We start from the raw sequence: 17,265 nt of genomic DNA, 5'->3' as shown, positions 1-17,265 counted from the left end.
CCACCCAGGCGCCCCGAACAAAAAATTTTAAAATTGACCTCAAAATTAGGAAGTGTGGCCTGGATTTCTGACTTGTGACTCTGGGGTTTCAGGCAGCCCCAATTGTTGCAGGATTTTTTTTTTTTTTTTTTTTTGCCTCAAAACCCAGGATTCGTTGTCTCGCTGCTTTGAAGAATGAAGAGGTGGACACGAAGTGAGCAGCAGGCGAAAGTTTATTGGAGTATAAGATCAGAAAGGAAGAATAGTATGAAAAAAAGCTCTCCTTACAGAGAGGGAGCATTCCAAAGTGAGTGCCCCCGGAAAATAGGCAAGGACCTTTGTTATATAAGGTTCTGGTCACCCTCTCTTTCTCTTCCCCCTTGTTCCTTCTCAGGTTCTACCTTAACTGGCCTGATAGCTCTACGAGCTGGGTTGTCCATTGCTGATTGGCTCATTTCCGTTGTATGTCTCTGACCATACCATTCCTTGCGGGTCATATGTTTTATGGTACTGATTTTTAGTTAGGTCTTTGATCTAATTCCTGAGGGAATCCTGAGGGGGAGTAGCTGGTGTCTGTTACATTCCAAAGAGGAACCTTATGCCTGAGGGAGTTTGCTAAGGTCAGACACTCCCAGCATTGTTCCAAAATAGGTGTTTTTCCTCACCCTGAGACCTCAGGTCCTGACCTTTCCCTCTCTGCCTATTGTATCCCATCTTTTCCCAATCATACAACTAGCCTAGCAGCAACATTTTTCGGGTCAGAATAATGGAGCTTGTTAACCCAAGACAGGAGCCAGCAGGCATAGCCAGGCACTTTCTGTCTGGAGACCGTTCCCTCAAATGAAAGGGCCATTTTCAGGCGTGAAAGATCAACAACCTCTCTCCGGGCCTATGAGCAGTGTCCCCTTCCGCAAAAGAGGGACCATGAGGACCACCCTACTCTGAACGCTCGCCCGCGGCCCAACACATGCTAGCGACAAGTGCAGCTGCTTCTACGGAAACCACGTGCCTGGGCAGGAGTCCCATTCAAGATTCTACAATGGATGCGGCCAAAACGCAGGTGGGATCCTTTCCCGGGCTGCGCGCAGCAGCCCCGCCCGTCATTAGCTACGGTGCAGACGACCCGCACTACTGCGCCTGCGCCGCGCCGAACTGGGCTGCGCCGGGGATGCTGCGCGGGGCGGGAACGGAAGACGCTCGTAATCGGGGCGGTAGACGAGCGACGCTGAAGGCGGAAGTGGGCGAAAAAGACGCAGAGGACCTTGCTGGTGACTCGCTGGCGGAAATGATTGGAGGGTGGAACAGCCGTATCAGTTCGCGCCTTCGTGTGGGGCGGGGACCTCGCGATTCCAGCCCAACCCAAAGGAGGGGCGGTCTCGCGGGAGAACAGTTTCGCGCGCGCGGGAGCGGGGCACTGGCGGCCAGGGCGTTCCCGGCTGCGCGCGCGGTGCTTACCCCGGGGGAATTCTGAGCGAGTTCCCGCGCGGGCAGGCTCTGGTGGCACCCACAGCCCCAAGTCGGAGGGTTCGGGCGGCCCCCGTAACCGTTTTAAAAACTCAGGTGACTCCTTGGCCAAGGTCGAAGCCTATGCGCTGTGCGAGGCCATTCTGAGCTGGAGCGCCGCGTGGCTCCCAGTGCCCGGGGTAACCTCGGGGTCGGTCAGTGCGAGAAGGGTCGTCAGCTTCCCCGCGCAGATCTGGGGTTGGAGAGGACGGACGCTACTTGAATTAGACTCCAAGTGCCCCCGTGTGTGTGTGTGGGGGGGGGGGGGGTGTTGGGGGAGAGAGACAACCTCCCCGCAGGCGTCCACTCTGCAGGAGTGAGATGGGGTTTTGCTTGCAGAACAGGACCGGAGGGAGGCATCTCGTGAGAACTGGTACCGCCAGCTTCCGAGTATGAAGCTTTCTTTGCTGGAGGAACCTGGCTAGGTTCTTACAGCTTTCAGCTTAGTTATCCCAATGCAGTTCTGAAGACAGGTTGTTCAGGTCACTTTGGACTCTACCAAATACCGGGGTTTCTTTCCTAAACCGTGTCTAACCGATGGCAGAGCTTACTTATTGAACGTGATTTATTTTTTTATTTGGGGTTTTTTTATTAACGGTTTTATTGGGATGTAGTTTACATAGCATAAAATTCACCTGTTTTAAGTGTGCAGTTAATGATTGTTAGCATATATACATAGTTGTGTAGCCGTCACCATAGTGGAATTAGACTGGCGATTTTTTCCTAGTAATTGCCTTTATTCTCAAAAGTTTGCACAAGTGGACCTTTAAAGGTACAGCGTACTGCATATAAGAGACTCTGAAGATGTACACTCAAATCGTGTTATACCTGAGTAGATGAAATTAAGAGGAGACTCGAAGCATATTTTCCTAGGTGTTGCCAGTGGTGAAACTTGTGTATTGCAATCCAAAGAAATACTGTATCAACTGCTTCATTTGCTGAGGAATATGGCATAAACCCCATTTTACATGTGAACAAATCAACATTGAAGGATAAATTGCCTAAACATAGCTGTGCCCAGGCTAAGCCCCAACCCTCCATGCCTTATCTCTAAATTTATTGCGTTTGCCACTTCATCAGCCTGCTTTTCAATTATAGCTATGTATGACCTGTACCGTTCACTCATTTATTGAGCAAATAACTATTGAGTCACCACTATGCCAACAGCAACATAAAACTGCTCTAGATGCTGGAGATACCATAACGAACCAGCTAAATTCCTACCCTCCTCTAAGGTATGAGACCATGAGCAATTAAAGAAACACCCTAATTTTAGATATTGAGACGTGGCATTAAAAACAAAACAATGTTTATTTAATTTTTGAGAGAGACTACAGGAGTTGGGGAGGGGCCGAGAGAGAGAGAGAGGGAGACACAGAATCCAAAGCAGGCTCCGGGCTCAGCTATCAGCACAGAGCCCGACGTGAGGCTCAAACCCATGAACTGCAAGATCAAGACCTGAGCTGAAGTTGGACGCTTAGCCAACTGAGCCACCCAGGTGCCCCAAGACATGGCATTTTAAAAAAAGAGGCAAACCAGGAGTATAGGGAACAGTGGTAGGAGGCAGGATTTGTCTTGAGCAGAAATCTGAAAGAAGAGAGGAATTGGGATGTAAGAGAAAAAAGATTTGGTTTGAGCAACTGGAAAGATGGAGTTGCAGTTTACTAAGTTAAAATAAGGTAACGCTGTGAAAGGATGAGGTTTTTGAGTTAAGCTTATGAATGCAGCTTTAGATGCTTTTTAGATGTCTCTTAGACATCTAGTTGGAGATGTGGTATTTCATTCTGTGAAGTTACATGTCATTTGACCAAGGGAATGGTCAAATTCAAGGAGATGAGGGGGAACCAGGAGGAAGGATCGAAAAGGGGAGTGTAGTGTGTTACGAGGATAACCAGGAGAGCATATAGCCTGAGAAGATAAATGAAGAAAGTGATTTGTGGAAGAGGGGATAATGTTAAATGTTAACAGATTGATCAGATAAAATGAAGACTGAGAATGGCCCATCTGTAAGAGAATAGAAATACAGTTAAATAACTTGGGTTTGAACTGCATGGGGCCACGTGGATTTTTTAAAAATAAATACCGAACAGGGGCGCCTGGGTGGCTCAGTCGGTTAAGCGTCCGACTTCGGCTCAGGTCACGATCTCACGGTCCGTGAGTTCGAGCCCCGTGTCGGGCTCTGGGCTGATGGCTTAGAGCCTGGAGCCTGCTTCGGATTCTGTGTCTCCCTCTCTCTGACCCTCCCCCGTTCATGCTCTGTCTCTCCCTGTCTCAAAAATAAATAAAACGTTAAAAAAAATAATAAAAAATTTAAAAAAAAAATTAAAAAAAATAAGTAAATACTGTACAGCACTGTAAATGTATTTTCTCTTCCTTGTGATTTCCTTAACATCTTCTTTTCTCTAGTTTTGTTGTAAAGATACAGTGTATAATACATATACAAAATGTGTTTAATCAACTGTTTATATTATCAGTAAGGCTTCTGGCCAATAGTGGGAGTCAAAAGTTATTTTAAAAAGTCATGTGGACTTTTCAACTATGCAAAGGGTCGTTTCCCCACCCCACCTCCTTCAGTGGTCAACTGTATATAAAATCTTTTGATATAAAATCTTTTGATATATATGTTTATACTGACAGCTACTACAGAAACAGTGTTTACCCTTTTTTGAGGAGGTGTACGTTTTTACAACCTTTCTGAAGTGATGTTATCTAAAATTTAAATGCGTGCTTTTTTTGACCAAGTAATTTCACTTGTAGGCACTTATCCTACAGAAATATTTATACATGCACACAAAGGTATGTGTGTGTATATATATATATATATATACATATATATATATGTATATATATATATATATATATGATACAATATGAGTGTTAATCGCAGCATTGTTTACAGTTGGGGAAGAAAACAAATTTTCATCAAGATGGATATAGTTTTAAAGGAAAGATATTAGTGTATAGAGGGGCACATGAGTGGCTCACTTGGTTTAAGCATCCAACTCTTGATTTCAGCTCAGGTCATGATCTCACAGTTTGTGAGTTCAAGCCCCACATTGGTCTTTGCACTGACACTGTGGGGCCTGCTTGGGATTCTCTCTCTCCCCTTTCTCTCTACCCCTACCCCACTTGCTCTCTCTCTCAAAATAAATAAACAAAAAAAAATTTTTAAGTAAATAAATAAAGGAAAGCTATTAGTGTATAGATATGAAAGACACCTGCTACAGCTTGAAACTTGACCTTCTAGAATTCAAGTATTGAGGACCTAACCCTAAGTGTGATGGTATTTGGAGGTGGAACCTTTGAGAGGTGATTAGGTTTAGATGAGGTCTCAAGGGTGGGATCCCCATGATGGGATTAGTGTTCTTATAAGAAGAGGGGGACCTGAGCTCTCTTCTCTCTGCCATGTAAGGACACTAAAGCCATGAAGTAAGTGCTCGCCAGAACTGAATTGACTGGCACCTTGACAGAGTTCCCAGCCTCCAGAGCTATGAGAAATAAATGTTTGCTGTTTAAGCTACCCAAACTGTGGTATTTTGTTATTGCAGCCCTAGCTGGTTAAGACAGATAGCCTTATTCAATGATAAAGTTGGGTTATCTAATAGAATGTATATGATCTCATTTATGTTAATATACCTGTGGGAGGCCTGTCTAATCACACTGTCAAAAATTACTCTATTTACCTTCCCTGATACTATTACTTACCCTTTTCTATCTGTAGCACTTATCACTATCTAAAATTATTAATTTTTATACTCATTTATTGTTTTGTCATAGTGGAAGGTAAGTTCTGTAAGATTTTTGCCTTTCTTGTTTATCTTTCTATCCCCAGTGCTGGGGTATATAACTTTTAGAAACATTATTTTAGGGAAAAAACCTTAACAGAGAGTATTCCTGCAGCAAATTAGACCACAAATTCTTTCATGATGTTTCCTTCAAAGGGTGGTGGCACATTTCCCTGCTTTTGAGTGTAGGACTTAGTGACTAGCTTTTAGTAAGTGGAATATGGCAGAAGTGGAGGGATGTCAATAGGCCATAAAAGGCACCATGACTTCCTCCTTGCTCCTTCTCTTGCATCATTCATTTGGGTAGACCAGCTGCCCTGTCATGAGGACATAGCAAGCAATGCTCTGGAGAGTCCTCTGGGCAAGAAACTGAGGCCTGCTCCCAATAGCCAGTGGGGAACTTAGGCCTCTAACAATTTCGGTCAGCCCCAGTCAGGACTTAAGATGACTGCATCTCCAGGTGACAGCTTGACAGCAGGGTCACAGGAGGGAGAGAAGGACTGGAAGCAGGTCCTCTGGAGTGGACTCTGGAGAAGATTCTGTACCAAGATTCTTAGGCCATGTCAGATTTCTAGGTCTTTTACCTGTCCTCTCCTTGCAGCGAGGGCTAAATTGACTGAGATTTTTAGACTCAGTAAGTTACTGAGAAAAGTGTGTTAAAATTGGCACTTAATTATTATGGGTTTTTCCCTGTATAGTTCTGTCAACATTTACTTTTTAATTGTGAAACAATTTGCACACAAATTTAAGATTTTTACTTTTCTGTTGAATTGCCCCTTTTTATCATGAAATCTCACCCTTTATTTCATGTGATACTTCTTGTCTCACAGTGTCTCATACTTTTGATATTTAAAAAAAACTTTTTTTTTTAATGTTTTATTTACTTTTGAGAGAGAGACAGAGCATGAGCAGGGGAGGGGCAGAGAGAGAGAGATACTCTGATATTAGCGAAACCACATTTCTTTCAGTTGGTGTTTGCTGGCAGTTTTTTTTCCATTTTTTCTTCAACCATTCTGTGTTGTTACATTTAAAGCTTATCTATTATGTAAACAGCACATAGTTGAGCTTTGTGTCTTTTAATCCAATCGTATAATCTTTGCTTTTAAATTGGAATGTTTAGACTATTGATGTTTAAAGTAAATTCTGATGAAGTTGGATTTAAGTCTACCATGTTGATGTTTATTGTCTATTTTCCCCATCTATTCTTTGTTCATATGATGGTTAATTTATGGGTCAGCTTGGCTGGGCCACAATGCCCAGATATTTGGTCAAATAGTATTTTTGATGTTTCTGTGAGAGTGTTTTTGGATGAGATTAACATTTAAAGTGGTGGATTTTAAATAAAGCAGAATGCCCTCCATTATGTGGGTGGCCTCATTCAATAGTTGAAGTCCTATTCAAAACAAAAATTGACCTCCCCTGAGTAAGAGGGAATTCTGCCAGCAGATTGTCTTCAAACTAAAGTTGCACAACATTGGCTTTTCTCTGGGTCTCCAGCCTGCTGGTTTACCCTATAGATTTTAGACTTGCCAGGCTTCATAATTGCATGAACCAATTTCTTAAAATAAAATCTCTTTCTACATACGTACACACAGTCTATTCATTCTGTTCTCTGGAGAACCCTAACACAGTTTCTTAATTTTTCCTTTATCACTTTCTTTGAATTAAATATTTTAATTTTATTATTGTATCTTTCTTTTGTGTTTTAATTATATACTTCTGTTATCGTTAGTGATTACCCTTGACCTACAGATTAAAAAATGCATATGTATTTGACTTATAACTTAAAATTAAAACTTTTATAATTTCTGCCCCAAATTAAGAAATTTATATTTTAACTCCATTTTAAACTACCCTATAGCCACTGCACTATTATCATGTACTTTTCCAAATGTAATAAATCCTACAAGACATTATTATTGTTGTCATTATTAACTGCTAGTACTTATTTCTGTTTCTCTACACATTTACCAATTCTACTGTTCTTTATTCCTTTCTACTATTCTGTGTTTCTAAAATGGGCTAATTTTCCATCAACTTGAAGAATTTCATTTAGTATTTCTTATAGTATAGTTCTTATAGCAGTAGGTCCCTTCAGTTTGTTTTTTTTTCCCTGAAAACTTCTTTATTTAATCTTAATTTTTGAACGGTATTTTCATTGGGCGTAAAACCCTAGGATAACAGGTTTTTTTCCCCAGCACATTGAAGATGTCATTCTATTATTTTCTGACTGCTTTAGTTAAAAGTCAGTCCTCAGTCTTCTTGTATCTTTGAAGGTAGTATGTCTTTTTCTCCCCTCTGTGGTTGTGTCTAAGTTTTTCTGTCTTTAATTGTAAACACTTTGACTATGATGTGCCTTGGTATGAGTTTATTATCTTTATCATGCCTAAGATTTGCAGAGTTTATTAGAATCTGTGGGTTGATGTCTGTCATCAGGTTTGGCAATTTTTTTCGTCAGTATTTCTTCAACCCTGTTGTTTCTCTTTTCTTATTTTGAAACTCCAATTACAAACATGTTAGATCTTTTGAGTGTGTACCACATGTCTTGAATGTAATTGAAAAAATTTTTTTCTGTCTGCTTCAGTTGGGTTACTTATTTTGACTTGACTTCAAGGTCATCAATCCTGGTGGCTGTGCTTCTAAGACACAAAGACAGAAAATAAGGAAATAGGACTGAACCTGTAAATTAGCTTTAGAATAGGGAGATGTTACCATTCCCTAGCAACTGGTATTCAAAGCAACATGTGAGCATAATTAGCTGTGTATCTAAGCTCTTTATGTATATGATGACAAAGCAAGTTTTTACAAATGTCATTTTCTATTGCAGTGTAGTTATTTTCAATTCCTTTCTCCTTCAAATCCAATTAATGAATCCCCTTTTGGGATTGTTGTGGTAGAAGTACTTTAGTCCATGTGTAATGTCCGGACCATCACAGTATTATATTAGTACAGTAAGACCTTGGTTTGCAGGCATAATTCATTCTTTTTTTTTTTTTTTTTTTTTAAATTTTTTTTTTAACGTTTATTTATTTTTGAGACAGAGAGAGACAGAGCATGAACGGGGGAGGGGCAGAGAGAGAGGGAGACACAGAATCGGAAGCAGGCTCCAGGCTCTGAGCCATCAGCCCAGAGCCCGACGCGGGGCTCGAACTCACGGAGGGCGAGATCGTGACCTGAGCTGAAGTCGGCCGCTTAACCGACTGAGCCACCCAGGCGCCCCAGGCATAATTCATTCTAAAAACATGCTTGTAATCCAAAGCACTTACATATCAAAGTGGATTTCCCCATAAGAAATGATGGAAACTCAGATGATTCATTCCACAACCCCAAAATATTCATATATAATTGATTACAATACTGTAAAATGATACAAAATAAATACAAAATAAAGAAAATGCAAAATATAAAGAAAATTAGCCAATTAACCTCTACTTACCTTTGAAAATCTTTGTGACTGGGGTGAGGGAGACAAGAGAGAGGAGGGTTATTGTGTAGGACAACTTTCACTATCTCTAACAGAATCACTGCTATGTATTGGCTCAATGAAATCTTTTTCTACATGGGGGCTGTTGTACACGTTCACACAAATGTTGACTGTAGTACAGTATTAATAAACTTGTCATATACTGTATTTAATGTAACTGGAAATAAGGCAGGAGAGGAAAGGGTCTGTATCTGCAGGCCGCCTCACCTAGAGTGAAGGAAAGCATTCACAAGCTTACTCTTGTATGGAAAAGCAAAGGACTGTCCATAGGCGCTTTGAAGTGACAAAAAATACAGTAGTGTCAGTTGTGGACACCTGCCAACGTTCTGAAAAATCACGGGCCGAGACCCACAGTGAGAGAGAGAGAAAACTGTTGGCTCAGTTGTGATTATGTGATGTACAGCAGCATCATGTACTACTCGTATTGCAAGACATCGCTCGTTTATCAAGTTAAAATTTATGAGAAATGTTTGCTCATCTTGTGGGACACTCACAAAACAAGTTATTCTCAATCCAAGGATTTAAGCAGATGCTTCTCCCAAATGTTCCCTTGAGGGGATGTTTTCTGAAATGGCATTCCTCATGGGAATATTTGTATGACTGAACAGCTATTTTCATTAGAAATCCATTGTCTGTCTCTCTATATATTTCTTTTTATTTTTTTTTATTATTATAAATCCATTTCCTGTCTCTCTATATATTTCTTTTTGTTATCTTTGTATTATGTTTCTTTTTATTTTAAGTGACATTCGAAAGTTAATTGATCAATTGTCTGTTGATACAGGGCACATCTGAAAGAGAAAAGGCAGAAACCACTTTAGATCTGTTGGCAGATATGAACAGATTCACCCCCTATATGAATACGAAGAGAAGATCGCATTGCAGCCTGTAGAAGCTGGAAAAGGCAAGAAAATAAATTCTCCTCTAGAGCCTCTAGAGGGAATGCATCTGTGTCGACACCTTGATTTTAGTTTGGTAGACTTGTATAGGACCTCTAACCTATATAACTGTAAGATAATAAATTTATATCATTTTAAGCAACTGAGTTTGTGGTAATTTGTTACAGCAGTGACAGGAAACCAATACACTAGTCCTCCTCCACTTATTCCTGCAAATACACATATCATTTTCAGATTATAAGGACATGTATTTTATATAATTTCCTGCCAGAATTGTTACTCAGAACCTCCTGAATGGTGTTGCCTGATTGTTTGATTTACCTTTTTGATTAAAAAAAAAGATAACAGGTATTTAAAAGAGAGAGAAGAGAGGGGCCCTTGGCTGACTCAGTTGGTAGAGCATACTACTTTTTTTAAAATTCTCTTAAAATGTTTATTTATTTTGAGAGAGAGAGAGAGAGAGACAGAGTGCAAATGGGGGAGGGGCAGAGAGGAAGACACAGAATCTGAAGCAGGCTCCAGGCTCTCAGCTGTCAACACAGAGTCTGACATGGGGCTCGGACCCACAAACCACGAGATCATGACCTGAGCTGAAGTCAGATGCTCAACTGACTGAGCCACTCAGGTACCCCTAGCATGCTACTTTTGATCTCGAGGTCATGAGTTCAGGCCTCATGCTGGATGTGTATAGCTTACTTAATTAAATAAAATAAAGAAGAGAAGATACCACGAACATTTCTTTTTTTATTAAAAAAAAATTTTTTTTTAAGTTTATTTATTTTTGAGACATAGAGAGACAGAGCATGAACGGGGGAGGGTCAGAGAGAGAGGGAGACACAGAATCGGAAGCAGGCTCCAGGCTCTGAGCCATCAGCCCAGAGCCCGACGCGGGGCTCAAACTCACGGACCGCGAGATCGTGACCTGAGCCGAAGTTGGACTCTTAACCGACTGAGCCACCCAGGCGCCCCAACCATGAACATTTCTTGATGAAGGTAAAAACAAATTTTGATTGATTTTTGAAGAAGTAGGATTGTTATTAACCTTGCATTACTCCAGGAGATAATTGATAAATGTTGAATAGTTTGTTTGGTTTCTCAATGAAGGATCAAAGGAAGCAGTACCGCATGGTCAACTGGAAGCCTTTCTGCCTCTGTGATGTATAGACAATACGCAAGTAGAGCCTGAAGGTCTAGTGTGACATTGAAGAGAAGGTATAGGGGAATAGGGCTGTGGGAGCTGAGAGTTGAGGTGGTGGTTAAAGAATGAAATGTTCTAGTTTTATATTTCTGGTGTGGGACAATTCCGGCTGATGACCAAGTCCCGGGTTGTTTCTGAATCTGCATGCGAGAAGTTGAGGTGAGATAGAGGCAGTCATTACTGTTAGGGTCAGGCGTAAGGCAGGGTAAAGATAGGAGTCAGAGGCTAAAAAATTTTAGCAGTCAAAGGCTTTATTTGGGAACTAAGGTCTCAGGCGAGGTTCCGTGACTCAGGGAGGGAGAGAGAGAGAGAGAGAGAGAGAGAGAAGAGAAGAGAAGAGAGAGGAGTCAGGGAAGTCACCCCCAGGTGTGGTGGGGTGGGGTTTTTAAGCTGCAGGGGTTTAGGTCCGGGTGGGCCTTTTTCCGTGTGATTGCTCGGTGATTGGTTGACCTCCAATTCGTTCTGGCACTCTACTAGGGGCTTTTCATTGGGTTGTGCTGGCAAGATGGCCGTCCCCTCTACTGTGGTTCCAAGGACATCCTAACAATTACTGGTAAACTGGTCCTCAAAAATTAAAAAAATCCCTGATTTGTAGCATTTGTTGATTTTAATCATGTAAATACTGCCACCAAGGTGATTTCAAGTTACCAACATGTTACTGAGTGCAGAACTAGAAAGAGATGTGAACAATCAGCTCTCAAGAGCTGGAATGAACTGGCTTTGACAACACATCACTGAATCTAGGTGAAGGTCACTGGAATTAAATAGATACCCTAATCACAAAGCTATCCTGTTGGATGAGCCATGTACTGTGGCTATTGAAATCCAGGATTATGGCATGAATTTGGTACAGAAGCGTGTGAACAAGGTTCCCAAGTCTTCCTTGAGTAAAGAATTGGAGAGTGGTCATTTGGTAAGAATTCGTAAGAGTAGGTTTTATCAAAGCCTGGGGTTGGAGGGGCAGGGAGGGATATTGTCAAGGAAATTAGTGGAAGTGTTATTCAAATGCCTTCAATTAACTCTCCTAGCTGATTTATGTAAAGTAAAACTCTGGTTTATGTTTATGTGAAGTAAAGCTCTACATGATTCAATATGTGTGGGGTTCCAGTTATAAAGGAATAATTCAATAACCAAAAGTAGTTGATGTAGAGGCTGCTTTGAGACAAACAGGTGGTTAAAAGGTTTGAGCAATGGAATACAGACAGGCCCATAAGGTGACCCACCTCAAAATATCCATAGGCCCTAACTAACCAATGGGCTATTTACAACTCAGCACAGTTACCAAAAAAAAATTCCATACATCACCATCCTCAGCTTCCCCCTTGAAAGCAGCCCCCACCCACTGCCCCATGGCCGACAGTCTCTCCTCTGCTGTCCTGCCTGCCACTCCCAAATTTCTATCTCTTTTGTTCTGCCTCACTAGAATTCTTTCACCTCCTGCAGCCTGTGCCCCACCAGCTTCCACGGGATTGGCTGATCTAGAGACACCCCATTTAGACACCACAGTTGATGGTAATTCCAATCAAGCAACAAAGAAATCCGATATCCATAATTCACAGTAATAACTTCCATTTTTTACTCACTATATTTCTCACATTCTAAAACCCCTTACCCTCCTGTTAAAAGAAAAATGTCCATAATTTACTGATCTTCTGGCTTTTATTCAGCAATTCATGAATCGGGCAGCATCCAATCTAGCAGATAGAAAAGGTCTCCCAGAAGCTGTATAAAATGAGAGACTTTCACAGGCACAAGGAAGCAGACACAGGGAAGTCATACTAGGTAGAAACAGATTGGTTACTGCAAGGTTACTTTCCTTACATGGCACAAAGGGAAGTCTCAGAGCCAGGCTGGGGAACTTGTGTTGAACAGGGAAACACAGATTACTTGCCTAGGCCTTCCTTTTCTGGGAGAACCAAGCATAGAAATGTAGTTAAATTTTGGGTTACTGACATGAGTCTTAGCTCTATGTTGGGCCTAATCTGGTTGCTTTGACAATTTTTCACCCTACTCTCAACTCTCTTGGAAAACTCACAGAACCAGCACCCATGTAGCCCAGGACTTTTTTTCCCCTCCTCTTTTTTCTGCCTTTTTTCTAGTTTCTTTCTAGATCAAATTTATCACTTCTTTAATAATTCTTTCTCCTCTTATTTCCCATTTTTACCTGACAGAAGTTCAGGAACTGAACTTGCTAACTCAGAGCCCAGAGTTTAAAAATGGGACATGAGATCCTGGATGTTATGGGGTGCAAACAGAAGATACTATTTTGTTTGTAACTGAGGGTTTCACAGCTGGTTAACAATAATTGGTCAAGGGTAGACAAAGAGCTAGGATTCTCCTACATTGCTGGTAAGAGGTTAAATTTGTACAAATTTGAAAATATGTTTGGAAGTACTCCTAAAACCAAATATATGCATACCCTGTGACTGACTCAGTGGTTCTTCTCCATCAACAGTAGAATGGATAAATTGTGGCTTATTCATTCAACGGGATACTCTACAGCGATGAGAATGAATGAACTATTGTTTTACATCCAAATGGATGAGTCTTACAACTATAATAATAAATAATATATGATGTAATGGCAAATAAAATAATTGGCAAAAGAAGTCTCAAAACGTTATGATTCCATTTATAAAGCTAAAAAAAACGGCAAACCTAAAATACAGAGTTAGAAGTCAAGAGACTTGTTCCCTTTGCAGGAGGTAATAAAGGTGGTGAAGAAAAGAACCCTTGAGCTACTGATAATTGTTTCAGATACTAGTTACAGGAGTATAGATTTCTTGTGAACCTCTATCCAGCTGTACAGTTAGGATTTGTTTGTTTTTCTTTATCTGATATACTTCAAAACAAAGTTTTTAAAAAGTAGACTTCCTGTTTATAATAAGGGCAGTCTGGGTTATTCTACAGGCTCTTTTGTTAAAAAGATCTAAATAATGAAAGATTGATGCTTTTAAGGAGAAATTTTTACTCTTTTATCTAAGAGTTGACAAAGGATTAAGGAATAGATTCGAAAATGAAGGGAAAATCTGGTCAGGCATTCTAGCAGAAAGCCATTTTTAAGCTACTTTGCCCTGAGGGCATTTGTCTAGCCCAAACAAAAAGAGCTTTGATTGCCTTATAGGATAAAGCTGACAGAAAAGAGGGCAGAGACCTTGTAAAAGCTGGAGTTTTTGCCAAAAGATCCTCCCCAAATTCAGCTTGGTTGAACCAAAGTAGAGCTGCTTTATCTAGGATGCAGCCCAGGTTCTAAATGAAGTGTTAGGGAAAGGGGCAGGGTCTGACAGTGGAAGCAAAAGGGGAGCGAGAGGGGAGTAGACTTTTTGAGATGTTTGCCTCGAGTGGGGTAGATTTGGTCAAAGGCACTGTTCTGGGAAGCTCTTTTTCCTGGTCCTGTGGCTACAGAATGTGGGCTTTTCTTGGAGCATTTTGGTCTCTGCCCATTGGTCCTTTGCAATATGTATTCATTTTATTTCCTTTTTTTGACTTGTTGCACTGGCTAGGTTTTTCAGCACTGTGTTGAATAAGTATGATGAGCATAGACATCCTCTACCCAATCTTCGAGGAAAAGCGGCTTAGTTTTTAACCATTAAATATAATGTTAGATGTAGATATTTGATATTTTTTTAAACCAAATTGAAGACGTTTCCTTGTATTCCTATTTTTGGAAATTTTTATCATGAGTGGGTGTTGAATTTTGTCAAAAGCATTTTCTTTACATATTGATGTAATCATATGATTTTTCTTTTCTAGACTGTTAATACAGTAGGTAACGCTGATTTTTGAATGCTGAACCAGTCTTGTATTCCTGAAATTAAGCCCACTTGGTCATGTATGTAATTCTTTTATATATTGCTGAATTTGATTTGCTAATTTTGTCAAGAATTTTTGCGTATATTCATGAAGTACATTCATTGATTTGTAGTTATTATTATTATTTTTCATATTGTCTTTGTCTGGTTTTGGTGTCCAGGTAATACTAGTGTCATAAAATGAATTGAGTCAAATCATTGTGTTGTCCACCAAAACAATGGTATATGTCAGGTACATATCAAACTTAGGAAGTTAAAATTGAAAAATACCAAATAAATGAATTGGGAAGTATACCCTCCTTTTCTGTTTTTTGGAAGATATTGTATGTAGAATTGTTGTTAACTCTTCTTTAAGTGTTTGGTAGAATTCTCCAGTAAAGTCATCTGGACCTGTAGATTTGGGAGGGGTGTTAACTATAAGTTTAATTTCTTTAACAGCTGTAGGGACACTAAGAATATCTAATTAATGTTAGATGAGCTGTGGTAGTTTTTGTTTTTCAAGGAATTGGTCCATCTAATCCAAGTTGTCAAGTTCATATGTGTGGAGTTGTTTGTAATTGCTGTCATCTGAATGTTTGCATATCCCCCCAAATCATATGTTGAAACCCTAATGCCCAATGGAATGGCATTGAGAGGTGGTGTCTTTGGGAGGCGATTGGGTTGTGACAGAAAAGGTTTCACGAATGAGGATAGTACCCAGATAAGAAGCTCTAGAAGCATCCACTGCCCTCTTCCACCATGTGAGGACACTGCCAAGACCTCCCAGCCTCCACAACCGTAAGAAATAAATTTATGTTGTTACCCAGTCTGTGGTATTTTGTTATAGCAGCTCAAATGAACCAAGCTGGTAATATTCCCTTTCTATTTTTTTAGATGTTGCATCTCTGGCCAGCTGACTTCATTTGCTCCAAGTCTGGGACATCTGAGGCGTCAAAGAAAATCCAGGCAACTGGGCCACCGTGTTGTTGCTCAGATCCCTGGCTGGTCTGCTTTCTTCTTTCCACCTTTCAGTCTTATGTTTGTTTTATATACAGTGTCAGGGTTTTTATGGTACTTAAGTAGCAGGAGGAATAAGGCAAAGTTGATCTACTCTATATTCCTAGAGTGTAAGCCCCCATCTTTAGTTTTTGATGTTAGTGTGTGGCTTATGTCTTGCTAAGGTATTGTGTCCAAATCATTTTTTTGACAAGATAAAATCATTTTGTGCCTATTACTGTAAGACCGTTGTTGTCCATTTGGCAAGTCTTACTTATATTCAGTGGCCTGAGATGCTTGGTGAATACAACTTCTGAATATGTGGAAATATTTTAAGATTGATTTAGAGCAGACTACTTCTATTATAGCAACAGATTTGCCCTCATTTTTATTTGTGAGTATTTATAAATAAAAGTTTATTTGACAAATAAAATATGGTAGTTTAATTCTTCGAAGGCAGTTTACAGACAGATCTGCTATAGGATAATTATAGGTGTTTCAAACCTGGATTTGGTTCCATGGACAAATGTATAAGTAGAAGAGAAACATTGCCAGGAAGGAGCATAAATGTGCATTCAAATGACTTTAATCATTAAATTATACTTTCAGTTCTTTCTGATAAGAATGTCAAATCTGTCTCTCACAGTTAAATTGATTGGCCCAGTAATCTGAAATAAATGGTCTGAGATTGTGAGTTTACGTTTTAAAATCCTTTCCATTTAGCCAGAGGGAGAGACCATATTACACACACACTTCTTCTATGAAAAAATATGACTATTCTGCCCGTTTTAATTTTGTTAATCAGTTTCCCCCTGTTATTCGCATTGCTTTATAGCGGTTTTCATAAACAGTGCATTGGCCTACACCAAGGATTATTAGGTGTTTCACAGCACAGGTGTGAGACTTCTTGACATCTCCAGTGTTAATCATCATTGACTCAGTGATCCTTGTGCAATGGTGAGTAAAGCTAAGGGGGGGAATGTAGGCTTTTAAATTGTGAAGCAAAATCATCGTTCTGGGATTTTACTGGGAATCACACATTGGGTTATGAAATGTCAAGAGGCCCAAATATGAATTTAAGTTAGAGCTTTACAAAGTAACATTAAGTTATCCTCTTAATGCATTTTAATATAATTTCCTTTAGTATCCTTCAACATCCTCTAAGCCCATAGTGCTTCACAGTTATTTTAAAATCAATCCCTAAGTCAATATCCTTTCTTTGTAATTTTAGTATCCTCCAATCTCCTAAGAACAGCTGCAAGTTGAAATGGTGTTGGAGAACTGTGGCAAAAATCTAATAAAAAAAAATGGCTTCATTTTGCAGGGAAAGGTGTATTAGGTAATTGACAGAGAATGACCAGGAACATGGATGCAGGAGTAGGTCAGACAGATTGAATTGTTAAGTATTTTCAACCCACTGTAAATGAAATTTTGAAATCAATATGCCATTTTTGTTGCATAAGCCTGTTAAGGACAGAAGCAAGATGGAAAGATGTAATACTGATTTGTTTAGCCGCTAAAGCAAGTGGAAGTGCTGTGTGTAAAAGTTCCAGGATCTCTTGAAAAAAGCAAGTTGCGCTCTTACATAATTTTGCTTTAGAAAAGGGTATTTATAATTGTGTATGAGATA

At 40.0% G+C, this 17,265-nt stretch overlaps 1 long non-coding RNA gene across 1 annotated transcript; it reads left to right on the top strand.

Moving 5' to 3' along the window:
- The first annotated feature begins 1,409 nt into the window (after positions 1–1,409).
- LOC122221364 lies at positions 1,410–9,788 on the top strand. Its single transcript, XR_006203165.1, has 2 exons — positions 1,410–1,539; positions 9,536–9,788. It is a non-coding gene; the product is annotated as an uncharacterized LOC122221364 (long non-coding RNA).
- The last annotated feature ends 7,477 nt before the right edge of the window (positions 9,789–17,265 follow it).

Source organism: Panthera leo, chromosome B3 (genome assembly GCF_018350215.1).
Source record: "Panthera leo isolate Ple1 chromosome B3, P.leo_Ple1_pat1.1, whole genome shotgun sequence".
NCBI lineage: Eukaryota > Metazoa > Chordata > Mammalia > Carnivora > Felidae > Panthera > Panthera leo.
The sequence above is the reverse complement of the archived record's forward strand: the minus strand, read 5'-3'. Positions and strand labels throughout refer to the sequence as shown.